Source organism: Patagioenas fasciata, chromosome 3 (assembly GCF_037038585.1).
Source record: "Patagioenas fasciata isolate bPatFas1 chromosome 3, bPatFas1.hap1, whole genome shotgun sequence".
NCBI lineage: Eukaryota > Metazoa > Chordata > Aves > Columbiformes > Columbidae > Patagioenas > Patagioenas fasciata.
The window spans coordinates 33,498,073-33,511,407 of record NC_092522.1 but is presented as its reverse complement, the minus strand read 5'-3'; positions in this window follow the sequence as shown (position 1 = coordinate 33,511,407).

Below are 13,335 nucleotides of genomic sequence, written 5' to 3'. Positions count from 1 at the left end.
GAATAAAAATAATCTCTTATTTAATGAATGCTAGCCAACAGTCTCAGCACAAAGCTTGTTGCCATGATTTCTGAATCATTCAGAAAGTGCAAATTGACACAAACCTTTCTCATCCACCCCAACTCAAGCTGAGAACATGCCTCAGCTGTGTTCTCTGTACACTTGCATCTCAGCCACAGAGGACCCATATGATCATATGTTATACTGCCCAAAAATATCTGTCTCTTGTGCAGAGAGGCATTTAACCAGAGATATCGTGTAACATCTTCTATGGCCATCTGTTCAACCTAGGAGGCACAGGTATTCTAGAGCAGCACACAGGTTAAATGCATGCAGCAGCTAGTTATATGCTACATTACAGCACTATATGACAATGCTTTAGTGTATTATGCAATTGTAAGGGAAAGTGGCTATCAGATTAAAAAACAAGTGAACATGGTCCACAGCTGTCATACGGATGCCACACTGGCAAAGCAGAATGTAAAACACATGTGTCTTCCTGTTTTTCAGCAGTCCTGCTAAATACTTTAAAATATAATGTTCTGTTTATAGGGTGATGTTGTTCATGTATGTTGAGACAGAATCTCTACGGACATTCAAACTCAAATGAACAGCAGTAAAAGAAAAGTGGATGTCAAGTAACTTCCCAGAGTGGCTAGCTAGTCACTTAGTAGCCAAAAGCTGTCACAGCTGTTTCTTACAGGCACAACTGGCACTGCATTACTTAATCAAACAAGCAGCATTTAAAGATAGAGTGACACTCGGAGATTTTGGAGATAGATACACCTCTCTGCTGGTTTGTGGGGGCCTTGTTCTGCCAATCAACATCTCAGATACCTCACATCAGACCACTCCTTTGTTCAGGTCTCATTTATGCCACTTGTCAAAACAGGCAGAGTGTGTATGGGACAGCTACATCTACATCTTCAATGTAAAAATGCACATTGTAATTCTTCTTATATCCTTAAAAAGATTTGTATGCTTTGTCAGATAGTGAAGAAGTTAAGGCCGGATGGGAATCCATAGGTCAGGACTTTATTCCTTTATTAACTGTGTGATGGTAGGAGTGGTGTTTCCTCTCTGAGTCTCAGTTTCCTTGAGTAGACACCATGCTGGTTAACCTTGGCGTTTCAGAATAAGGCGTGGGCAACTTCAGCTCTCAGTATTGCATCCCTTGTGTTCTTGGTGTTCTCCTGCCAAGTGGAGTTTTAAACTTTGGGTTCTTAAGCTCAGTTATGTGATGATTGCTGGTACCAAATGGCAGGTGTTCCAGAAGCTGTGACGCGGAGCCTGGGGATGGCTAAACCAGTCAGGCAGAATTATGAATAGAGAAAGTAAGATGACTCAGAAACATGTCTCCAAAAGACAAAACCTGAGACATTAAAGGAATTAGGACTTGCCTTAGTCACTGCTGAAGAGGGATGTGGCCCATCCAGTCAATGCTCTTACTCAGGAGTCCTTTCCTTAAGTTGCACTTTTGTCACATGGAAGAAGAAAGATTTCCTATGGTTAACTGTCGCTATACCCTGCCTGGTTTGGAGTAAGAATCACTACCTTTCTCACATCCCAGGAAACAATAGAGGTGGCAGTATTTTTGAGAGGATAATGCAGTACCCCTCGAGTGAGACCCTGCAGGTGGGCTCTGGAAAGGGATACTTGACCTGAGATATCTGCTGGGCCCAAGTCTTCTGGATGCCCTCAGAACCTAGGCAGCCACTATACACTGTGTATCTGCATTGTGGGCGTTGTGGAGGTTTTACTAAAGGAATCACAGAGATGTGGGAGACTTAGTTCAGACCTTGGTAGTTAAGTGATAATTAAGCCCTCAGTGGATCTGGCCCAGGCAGTCTACAGGTGGAAATTGTAAGTATTGCGCTAGCCATTTCACCTAAACACACATTCTTTTAAGAAGTTTTTTATGTATGTGGTGTGTGTTTCATGGGATAAAATTACTAGATGGTGTCATCATGTCAAATCAGCAGTCGTTTGGAAATAAACAGACAATGACATGAGAAGATACCTCAGGGAAAATGCTTCTGCTATGAAAACAAAGTACTTTGTAGAGAAAGTGTTGACAAAATACAGTTGAAGCCACACTACTGCTAGTTATGTAGTATGGCACACGTCCTGCCATGGTTTGAGGGTAGAATTCAGATGTGTAGTGAAGAGGCAGAAGGGAGTAAGGGAAAACTTTGGTAGTAGCTGCTTTGAAATATGACAATGATAATGATATAGGTATATCTAAAATATTTTTTTCTGGAAAATAAAGGGTTGTTCTTCAAATAATATTAGTGAATCTCTTGACACCAAAAATATGAAATGTCTGCCTTCCTTACGTAAAATCATTTTACACCTGGAGCTGGAGTCTGCAAAGATACATGCACATGCTTAGCTCCAAGTAATGAGTATAGCTCCACTGGAGAAGAGTTTTCCCTATGCTTAAAATAAATGACGTGGCCACCTCCCAGTGCCACTGGCGACATTATCACGACTTTCTCTATTAAGCTGCATTTCCCACTGTTTGCCATGTACCTTTTTCTTCTCGACTGTGAAAACAGAGGAAGATTTCAGGGAAGAAGGGATGGCTCAGAGCTGTGGGACCAGTAGATGGCAGCAAGAACACGCTGTAAATGCTTTCCCTACCCAGCCGGTCAGCCTGGAAAGTGGTACAACTTCAAATGGATTCAATATTTGCCTTTCATATTTGGAGAGCGAAAAGTATATGTGACAATTAGAGGGTAATGCAATATTACAGTGCAAATAAGAGAGTGAAATGACTGTGTAAGCACTGAGCAGTTCCCCGATTTAATTTGTTTGTACTGACCAAACTTTGCAATTGCAAGCTCACCTCTGTGAACAGAGGGATGGAGATCTGACTCCTGCCAGTCACCAGAGATATTTTGGAAATATCTGGCCCGCCTTCTCTGTAACACGTTCTGTGCAGGATAGAGGTGAACTAATAGTGGTTTTAGGCTGAAAAGTCGCAGCAATCTTCGAAGAAAGGAATATCTCCCTTAACCCAGCTGTCATGATTGTATTTCTCCTCCATAAGGGATTCTACTCTCTACTACAGACCCTTCTGAAAACAAAACAAAACAAAACAAAACAAAAACATATATATATATATATGTATATATAAAGTTAAGGGGTTAATACAAACCCCAAATATGTACATACACAAGTACACAAGTACGATTTTTTTTTTCAAGGGAAGCTCGGGTCTGGGCTGACTCACTGCATATCGCACTAATTGCAAAGATGGAATGCAACAGCTCCAGAAAACTGCCAAGAAGCAAACATGAAGTCTAGGCATCCAGGAGGCAGCTGGGCTTCTTAATTATTGGCAAATATATTTATATATAAATATTTTGCCAAGCGTGATTTGGCTGAAGAGTTCCTGTGAAGTGACCTTTTGCTTTCCTTTGTTTTGTGTCTGTACAAATGTCCTAGATAGATACATGAGGAGAGAGGCAAAGATGCAGAAAGATAAATAAATGGATTTCACACAGCCCTCCAAAATCCCAAACGATGCCTAAATTAAACGAAGAGGGATATGAAGCGAGACATAAGTGCAAGCACAGATTTCAGAACTGTGAAAATATGTCAGCAGAGCATCATTTTTTAGTTCAGACTGATAATCACTCCCTGCTCTCATTATAAGATCAGAAGGGCCATCTGTCCTCTCTGGATAATTCGGAGCTCAGATACAGTGAGCACCCTTGTTAGAAAATGACCCTCCTACTCTCTGTAATCACAAGCACTTCCAGCCCTGGGCTCCACATTCAGCCGGCGAGGAACAGATTGGTTCCAGATCAGTATTGATTACCTACAGATATATGGTTTATTTGGTACTCTATTTGGTAAGAAGATTTTTATTTTGGAGAGATGATGTGGCTTGTTTCCTGCCTGCATTTTCCAACCTGTCATCTTCAGTTCTTCGAACTTTTCCTTCTCGATATGTAACGTTAGGATGTAGCATGAGACCGAGTACTATCTTGATTCTGTAAGAAAAGTAATATCAGTCTGAACAATACAGCTCTGAAAGCTGGTCCCAATACACGATCCCTATTTGTCTGCAATGAGCTGTTTCCCTTCTGATATACGGTAATTTTCGAGCGACTGACTCATTCACAGCCGCAGCAGAGAGCTGTATAATACAAGGCTTCTTCAACATTTGCTCTGGATCTGCAGATAAAAACAAGTCCTAGCGACTTCACTGACATAGGACAAAGTAATTAGACGAAGGGAAAAATCTTGTGAGGGAAGCATGGGCTACCTTCCTCTTCTGACCCAGATTCAGTGACCAGGTCCCGTGTCTCCCGCGAAAATTACAGTTTCTAGTCAATGAGACAACTTCATCATCGCAAAGACAGGAGCGGAGTAAAGGTACTCTTTTTCGGGGAAGAGTCCTTGCAAGAGTAATTCATCCGGGATCATTCTTGTGGGGACCAATGTGTATTGTATCGCTAATAGCAGAACAAAGATTGCAAACAGGACGAACAGTTTTAGGACATCAGGACACGGGGAAGTCGCAGGTGGAAGGAATTCGATTTTAGAGCTAAGAGCTTCACCGATTCTAATGACCCGCTATAAGAGACGTGGGGTTTCAAGAAGTAGTTTATTATTATTCTGACGGTAGCGTTTTCTCCTCATTTGTAAGACAATTATGTTTAATATTCACCGAGGAGTAGTGAGGTGGCATTTGAAATCCCCCCGAGCCGTGGGCAGGGTTTCCATTTGCACAGAGCTGCGACTGGCAGGCTGCGGGGCGTCCGCAGAGGCCGTTCCCTTGGGTCGACGGCCCAGGGGGGGCCGACACCTGCGGCGGCCGCGAGGCCGCTCCCGCCGGGTCCGGGCCGGGCACTTCCCCGGATGGCTGCAAAGCAACCCTGTCCTCGGGAGCGGACAGATATTAAGCTACGTTTCCGAACTCAGACGACTTCAGATCGTGTTGTTAGAGCAGCCGACGAGGATGGGCGCTGCCCCACCGGCGTCATCGCCCCCGGCTTCGCTGGGGAGTGGGGGGGCAGCACCCCCTGGCTGGGGGCGGGCAGGGGCTGAGCACACTTGAGGCGAGATTTAGCAGGCACCCCAAGACCGCTTTGTTTTGCAATTGCCGTCCATAAAATCCATATGCTAAAAATCAGAACAAAGCCAACGCCAAAGCGAGCAGCGCCCAGGTAACTCTCGCTGCAAATGCTGGCTGGCGCAGAGGAGGGATACGTTTTGGGGCAGTCAAAATAATATCTCAGTTGATGCCAAATAGCTCTGTTTATTGAGCAGCTAAATAATTTCAGGTGCTGGTTTGGGTGGGGTTTTGGGGGGGGAGGCGGCGGGAAGGGCTTTTGATTTGTTTTTTGTTTTAGTTTTTTTTGAGAGAGAGAGTCCGGATCTACCTAATCTTTCTCCTCCCTCTCCCTCTTCCTGTAATTTTCCTCTGTAAGAAAAGCTTTTGTATAAAACTCGAGCATATTGTGGAGAAGGAGAGAAGGTAGGTGCAGTACATAAAAGCTATAACACCAGGTAGCCTCAAATGCGTGAGTGATACATATATGTTTATTCCCACCGAATAGTTCTGCATCGGGTAGTCAAGGCGTCGGGGTCTGCATCTGTCTACCTCGGTGAAAGAAAACCCTGTGAAATCGCGTTGAGTCTGCCGGTGCGTGTATATATGTGCGTGCGGCTGTGCAGGCAGACAGGTAGATAGATTGCACTCACGTAATCTGCTCGTGTCTCTCTAGCTGGGAGGATTAGTTATCTCTCCATCTATTGAGAATTAACAAGGGTGAGAGATTATGTATCAACGTAAAGACAACGGCTATGAATATGAAACACATAGGTAAGACGGATTCAGTCAGCCACTCAGCTGCAAAGCTGTTCTTTAGGGCTGCTCTGTCTTATCCCCTCAAAGCCCACAAACAGTTTCCTTTGAGTGTCTCCACCGGGGGATAATGAGGAGAAGGCTTGGTGCTGCACACCCCCGCTTTTCACATCCGAAGTCTACAGAAAATTACATGTCACCGCCGTGCCTGGACTTTGCTGGAAATTGGCAGCCTCCCCCCACTCCGCCACACGCACCTTTTGTTCCGGCCAAAAGAAACATTTCGGAGGAGCTGACGAAGGGTGTTGTGCCAGAAGGGGAGAGACGACGGGAGGGCCGTGATCCCCTCATCCCCACCCCCCGGCCCCGCGGACGGGGCTGCTCTCCAGGAGCCCGGCGGGAATAGGCTGGGGCCGGGAGTGCTCCAGGCGAAGCGGTCCTTAACGCGGCGGGAGCGCGGCGCTACCGGCCCTCAGGAGCGGCCGCGGGGGAGGCGCGGAGGGCAGAGCGGGGGCTCTCGGGCCGGGCCTGCCATTCCGCCAGGTGCGGGGAAGGGGCCGGGGCTCCAGCACGGGGGCAGCAGAGGCAGGCGGGACCTGAGGGGCGGGAGAGGGGGAGCTGTGCGATCGAGGGGGCCAGGACACTGGGGCCAGGGCAGAGGCCAGGGCCTGGGCAGGGGCAGGGCGGCGCACGGCGAGGTCTCTGCATCGCGCAGGACCGTATTTTGCGGCAGAAACTCTCTTGAGCGCAGACAATGGGAGCGGGATGTTTACTGCGGGCGGGAAGACAATTAGCGATTCATCGGGAGAGATGTGTCACCCAAATGTCACGGGGAAGCTAACATGACATCTGTTTTAATGGCTCCGTGCTAATAAACTCCTCTCGAAGGGCGGCTTTGTGGGGACGTCAAAGATTATTTACAGAATGAGTCAGTTTCCAAACGGGCTGAGGCGCCGTCGGTGGCTGTGGGAGCGCGGCGCGGCGGGGACGCGGCGCCCGGGCCGCGGCGGGGCGGGAAGGACCCGCCGGAGAGGGGGCACCGCACCACTCACCCCACACCTGCGGCCAGCACCCCGGCTCGGGTCGGCAGGCCCGGCTCATGGGAGGTGATCAGAGTGGGGCTGCACTCCCTTACCGAGCCCAGCGCCCCTTGTCCCGCTCAGCCCCCGCCGAGGGGAGGCGGTACGGGAGCCCCGGGCGGGCATCTTTTCCCCCGCGATGGCAGGCTGTGCCGCGGCGGGAGTGAGCGTGCGTGTGCTCGGGGGGATGAACGTCCACCTCCAAGATTCGCCTTCTGTTTAGCTTTGCCTGGTGGGTGGGGGAGCCCCAGTCGCGGGAAGAAATCACCCAGTGTGGAGCGCCCCGAGGCAGCAGGGAGCGGGTCCCAGTCCTGGGACAGCAGCCGGGGGGCGTTGAGGCAGGCCGGCCGCGGAGATGGAAGTTCCTTGACACCGGGAAACGGCGAGAGCCCAGAAGAGCGGCCGGATTTACACCGAGTGCCACATCCTGCGTTATTGAACAAGACACGCTGCAGTAAAACACATAAGTAGACACACCGAGAGAATCCATTTAGAACAGTTAACACAGTCTGACTCGCTCACAAGCGCACAGTGGGTGTAGACAATTTGATTTCCGTCAAATTCATCCGAAGATTCTTACATTCAGATTGTTGTTCAGGTGGCATAAAAGGGTTATTTAAAAGAGAAGGAGAGGGCAAAACCTTTGAAGCCTCTGACCATTGGCCTGTATTCTTGTGCCTCCTCGATTTTCGTGTACTGGAAGGCCAGATTGGGGGAGGGGGTGGGGGCAAATGGGAAATACGCAACTGCACTTGCAAATACCTGTGTATATAAAGCGAAAATGTGTGTGTTTATATATATACATATACACGTGCATGTGTTGTCTATCTGTAGAGATAACAGATACTGAATCTTAAGACAGGCAGGGCAAGCCAATCAAAAAAGTCTTCACTCGGGCAAAACCGTCACTGAACGTAATAGCAGGTTATTGTAAACCTGTCTTCAGTACTTATTAATCGTCTAGATCAAATACATTAATGGACAGAGAGAATGAAAACCGGCTGAGAACCATCAGTCGTCCTTTCAAGGACAACGAAAACGCGGCACTGACACCGGCTCTGAACGCAACAGCGTGCTCTGTAACCTGGAGAGAGGGAGGAGGTGGGCCGGGAATTGGGTGGGTAAGAGGAAAATTGCCGTTGTCAGGAAAACTAAATATAATTTTAAGTGGTCCACATGAGTAAATAAGCCATGGATCTTTTTTGCCTCCTTCTGTCTCCAGGGCTATTGTATTCCCAAAGAAATGCCGAGGGCAGGCGAATGCCAGCCCTGCACGTGCGGGATGACCCAGGGGACAGAGGCGCGGGAGCAGGGGCTCGGCCAGCCCTCGGGTCCCTGTTCTTCCACTCCCACCGGGGCAGGAGCCCCTCTCCTGCAGCCTGGCACAACTTTTCCCCGTCCATTACAAACCTCGTGGCGCGCATCTACTTCCTCGGGCTTCGACGGGAGCGTCGGTGTCCTCCGGGGAAAACACACCGGCCGCTTCCCAGGATGTACAGAGGACGGGGGGGGAACACCAAAACTGCGTACCCATTACTTACACGGATGTTTGTACGTATCTACCCGCACACACCATTTCTGTGCAGCTGACCGATACGTGTGCATCTGTGCCCCTGACTTTCGGGGCCGCGGGGAAGGCTCCCTAGCTGCCCTCTCCTTTTAAGCACTTGCTGGCTGGGTGTCCCCCCGGCGCGGAGTGCTGCGCAGAGCCTTCCGCTGCGGACCGGCCCCGGTAGGGCGTGGACGGCGGGCAACGAGCGCTAGGGAGCGGCGCGGGGGGTGGCGGCCCGCTTGGACAGCCCCGCCGCGGCCGGCTGCCGAGGCCAGACCGCTGGGAGCAGGGGGAAGCAGGGGAGGGATCCCGCTCTCTATTCCAGCTATTTCCGGAGCCCGATAAACAAAATGCTTTTGCTATCTCCTCGCGCAGATAAGGCAAGAAGTGGTTTTCTTTAATAATATGATTGAAACGTTAGGGGTATGATGCCTCCTCGTTAGTAATATTGGCTTTGCATGCAGAGCACAATCCCATCCCTCTAGACTGCTTAGCCAAAACAGAGCGTAAACTCTGTAATTAGTAACGTGTTCCATCATTAAAGAGCCCTGCTGAGAATTTCTATTTAATAATGGTCTTAAATTAGTTATGATGGTAAATACTCATCTGAAAATTCAACATCTAAAACCATCTACAATCTGGAAATGCTCCAGTGTTGCTGTAATCTCCTGTAACACAGAAATGACTATCACATTCAACCATCGCATTAGAAATTCGCCGTACCGTTTGGTCCACGAATATACAGTATGGATGTGTTAATTAGGTTAACCCATACACTGTCTGCTTCACAAATATTTAGAAATAAACAATGAAAGCTCCTTCTTAATGCGATACAGCCGGGGAATGGACAGGGGGGAGGGCGGATTTTACTCTCACAGTTGGAAAGTCTATTGTTTTCAGATAAGGTGGAACCACAGCGTCCTCGGGCCTAAGAGGTCACCAACACGCACCCACGGACACGCACCCACACCCCCGCACAGACGCCACCTGGGCTGCGCTCAGCAGCTCCCCGCGACGCACAGCAGCAGCACCCACGACTCCTCCTGCAGAATGTGGCTTTTGTGGCTCGCCTCCCGGCTCAGGCGGATCAATTCATAGCACACTCTTCTTCTGCCCCCCGCCCGCCTTTTAAACTGAAACAGCTCGCTCCTGCTCTGCCGTGTCCCCGGCTATACAGCGGGGCTTGGCTCCGGCAAACCTTCCAAGAGAGTTTTAAAAATAGTCCGAGGAGACGCAAGGAAGAGGCAGCGAAAGAGTAAACAGGCAGGTAGGTAGATAGGTAGATAGATAGATAGATAGATAGATAGATAGATAGATAGATAAGCTGGCTTCCCCCGTGGCTTCAAGTGGAATAAAAGTTTTGCTGATAGACTGCGATTAAGGTATAAATAAGTCATTCAGGTACACGTATTCCCACTGGGGATATAAAAGAAAGTTACTTGTAATAACAATAGAAAATCAGGAACTGAGATAGTTGGGGGTTATGGTAGGAGGAAAGCGAGGGGAATTAAATATATTTCTGTATTTACCTAGACGTCTAAATGTTTATCCTCTCTAGCACTAACCTTTCATGTTTAATGAATGAATCTGCATTGCAGGTTTTTTTTTCCTCCCTCCATGTGCCGGCTAGTTTTAAATCTGCAAGCACCACAAAGAGGCCGTGATCCCATCTGCCTATGATTCCAAATTAAAGTTCAAACGGACGGCTTATACACTGCTGATCCTGTATCATAGCCTCTCGCGACCCTTCAATTACTATTTAATAGAATTACAGTGTAAAATCCCAATAGTCTTAAAGAATGTTTTACCACAGACTGAAGAGAAAGAATATACACAGACACCTCCAATGTTATTGAACTGTATTACTGACCTATTTAGATATTAAAAGGGAATAGTGTTCTACAAGATATTACAAGAGCTACTTTAATCTCAAAACATGCATATGTCTACGAATATGTCTGTCCACATATACATGTGAGTGTGTCTGTAGACATTATGTACATCAGTTCCATCCCATCAGCAAGTGCACACAGTCACGCTGCGTGGATTTGTGTGCTCACCCGTGTACTTACATACACACACCACACAAACACACGCACTGCTCCAGGCCTGTGTGGAAAACAGAGTATTCTGGTAAACTGCTGTACTACTTTATTGTTGCCAGATATTGCTAAAGAGGTTATTCCAGTAGGAAAGCAATTTTTCCTCCACTCATTGAAAAATACTCTTTAATTGACCTTATTATTATATGAACTTCCCCTGATGATGTTTCTATGGGGACAAAAAAGCAAGTATTTGCAGTAGAACTAAATCTCCCTCTAATAGCTAGGACTTGAAATAAAGTCAGTCATAGTCTGCCTTTAGATACTGTAAATCTTGACTTCCTGTGTAGTTTTCTTCTTTCTTTTTCGACCTGTTCAGCAATAGACCTGCCTGCCGCAGGGAGAACCGATCCTGTCACTTCATCTGGCTTACAGGGAGGCGATTCTAACCACACACTTCCAGATATTTTCATCTACCCTTTCTTTATTCATTACTCTTTTGCAGATCCCGAGGTGCCGAGCCGCTTTGAAGTCCCCTGGTCTGAAAACACCTTGCTTCCAAAATAAAACAGAACAGCGCTGAAAACATAACCTAGCAGCCATCCCTTCCCCAGACACAGCAATGCAAATCTCTTTAGTGTCATTTAATCATGGCTATGTCCCCACAGCCCCTACCTTTTTTCATTACAGTGCCAGAAGAGAATATTTAGTGCACCGTCGGTAATATCCTCAGTGTTTTTACTTCCCAACTCTTTCTCCCTCACCTCCATCTCCCCACCGTCTCTATCCCTTGGTCATTTTGCATCTGGATGGTTTGGTTCTTTTTCCTCTTCTTTTATACACCATGTACAAACTTCTGTGTATCGGAGTTCTCGCAGGGTCTTGATGCGGCTACAGGCCACGAGTGCCCTCTGCATTTTGGACTCGCGTTGCGTGTGTGTGCGTATGTCACTCTACACACTCGTGTGCGTGTGCTCTAGAAAAAAAAGGCAATGTTTGTCTATCCGCTCCCTATACGCGGAATCCAGGCCAGTGCGATGTGGAACTCAATAAGAACCTGCATGAATAAACACGAATAGAAAGTTGTGTTCAGCTAGCCGAAGAAATCAGAGCAATACCAAGACACCAACGTCCACATTTCTTTTCACTTCGGGCCGGGGCAGTAACCTCATCTTGGGTATGCTAAAAATTAAGGGCAACCGGCAAGCAGATTCAAGTCCCTCGAAAAGGCGGCTGTAATTGATCGGGCAGAGGGAGCTGGGGGTGATCGAAGCCCGCGCCTGACCGCGGAGGGCCGGCAGCAGCCGCGGCCCAACAGGAACACAAAGAACACCCCAGCGTGCTAAAGGGCTCGGGCCGGCCCTTGGGCAGCGACAACCGGGAGGGAGGGAGAGAGGGAAGGCAGGCAGGTGACTTCGGTGGTCTGCAGACCCCCAAGCCGGGGTACACGCGCGCAGGTGGAGCCGCAAATCGGAGCTCATTTGGGATGAAGGCAGCGGTCTAGCCCCCACGGCGAATGATGGGAGTCAGTGGGGTGGTAACTACCGTCTCCAAATTGCTGCCGGAACCGGCTAGTCTCGGCCCGACTTCCGACGGGTGGGGCGGGGCCGTGTCCCCGTGGCCGTGGGGCGGCGGTACGGGACAGCGCAGGCCGGGGGAGCGGGGCCGCCCAGGCCGGCTCTCGGGGAGGCAGCGCGATGTGCCGCCGGGCTTCGGCCATCTGCCTCGCGTCCTCCGGCTTTCGCTTAAATATTGATCAAACGCACTTCAGCTTCCGAGTAATTTCATCTTAATCAACGGCCGAGCTCGGCGCGGATAATAAACTAATGCTGGAAAGGGTCTGTCGATAATGCTCGGCTAGGGGCAGGGAGGAGGCAGCCTTCCAGTTTGGTGGGGCTCGATAGGCCCTATCTTCCCGGGGCAGATGGACTTAGTGGGTGAGAAGGCTTAAATGCAGCTTTTCATAGATTTACACCTCAATCAGCCATTCAGATTTTTAATGCAAATCCTAAACCAGCATAATTTCTCCATTAGGGAGCCAGGCTTTGAAACAGCATATCATTAGCTGCACCCTTGGCACCCCGAAACCGCGCAGGCATCGACGCCCCTGGAATGCGTGTTCCCCATGCCAGGTGACCCGCACAAAGACCGGTGGGCTCCAGGGAGAGGCGGACACCTCCACCGGGGCCAGGGCAGGTCGCTCCTTCGGGTTTGGGTTGGGGATCCGGTAAAAGGGGTAAATTTTTGAGGATAGGAGTGGCAAATGGCATGGAAGCAAAGGCCCTGCTTGAGAAGCTGGAGGGGAAAAAGGCTGGAGCCTGAGACCAGGTACGGATGGAGTGAGGCTAAAGGCGATCTCTATGGCCACCCCTAACTACCACAGCACGGTGGGGCGATCTTCTGGTGGCTTAATCAGAGGGAAGACAAATCCAAACCTATCAGTGCAAGGCTCAGCTGAGGTAAATTATTGCTGCCGGCTTGACGCCTTCTAGCTGCAGCTTCCAGACACGAAAATGAAGGAATAGAAAGAAAAAAAAACAATCCCAAACTTACACGCCTCTGAATCCTTTCAAGTATTAAATCTTGTTAAAAATAAAAGCGGATGAGAGCGACACTCCTACCAACGAGGTGCAGAAATATTGCACTTAGAAATACTGTACTGGCATCGAAGATCTCCTTTCTATCCAAACCTGGGGGTGACTGGAAGGGCCGAGATTTTTTCCTATAAAGGCCTCTCTGCTGCCTCGCTGCCGGGGGAACAGAAAATGCAGCCCGAGATCAAGCCTGAAACCTGTGCGAGGGTGCCGGCCATTTGGGAGCCTTTTATCGCCTCCTGGGTAA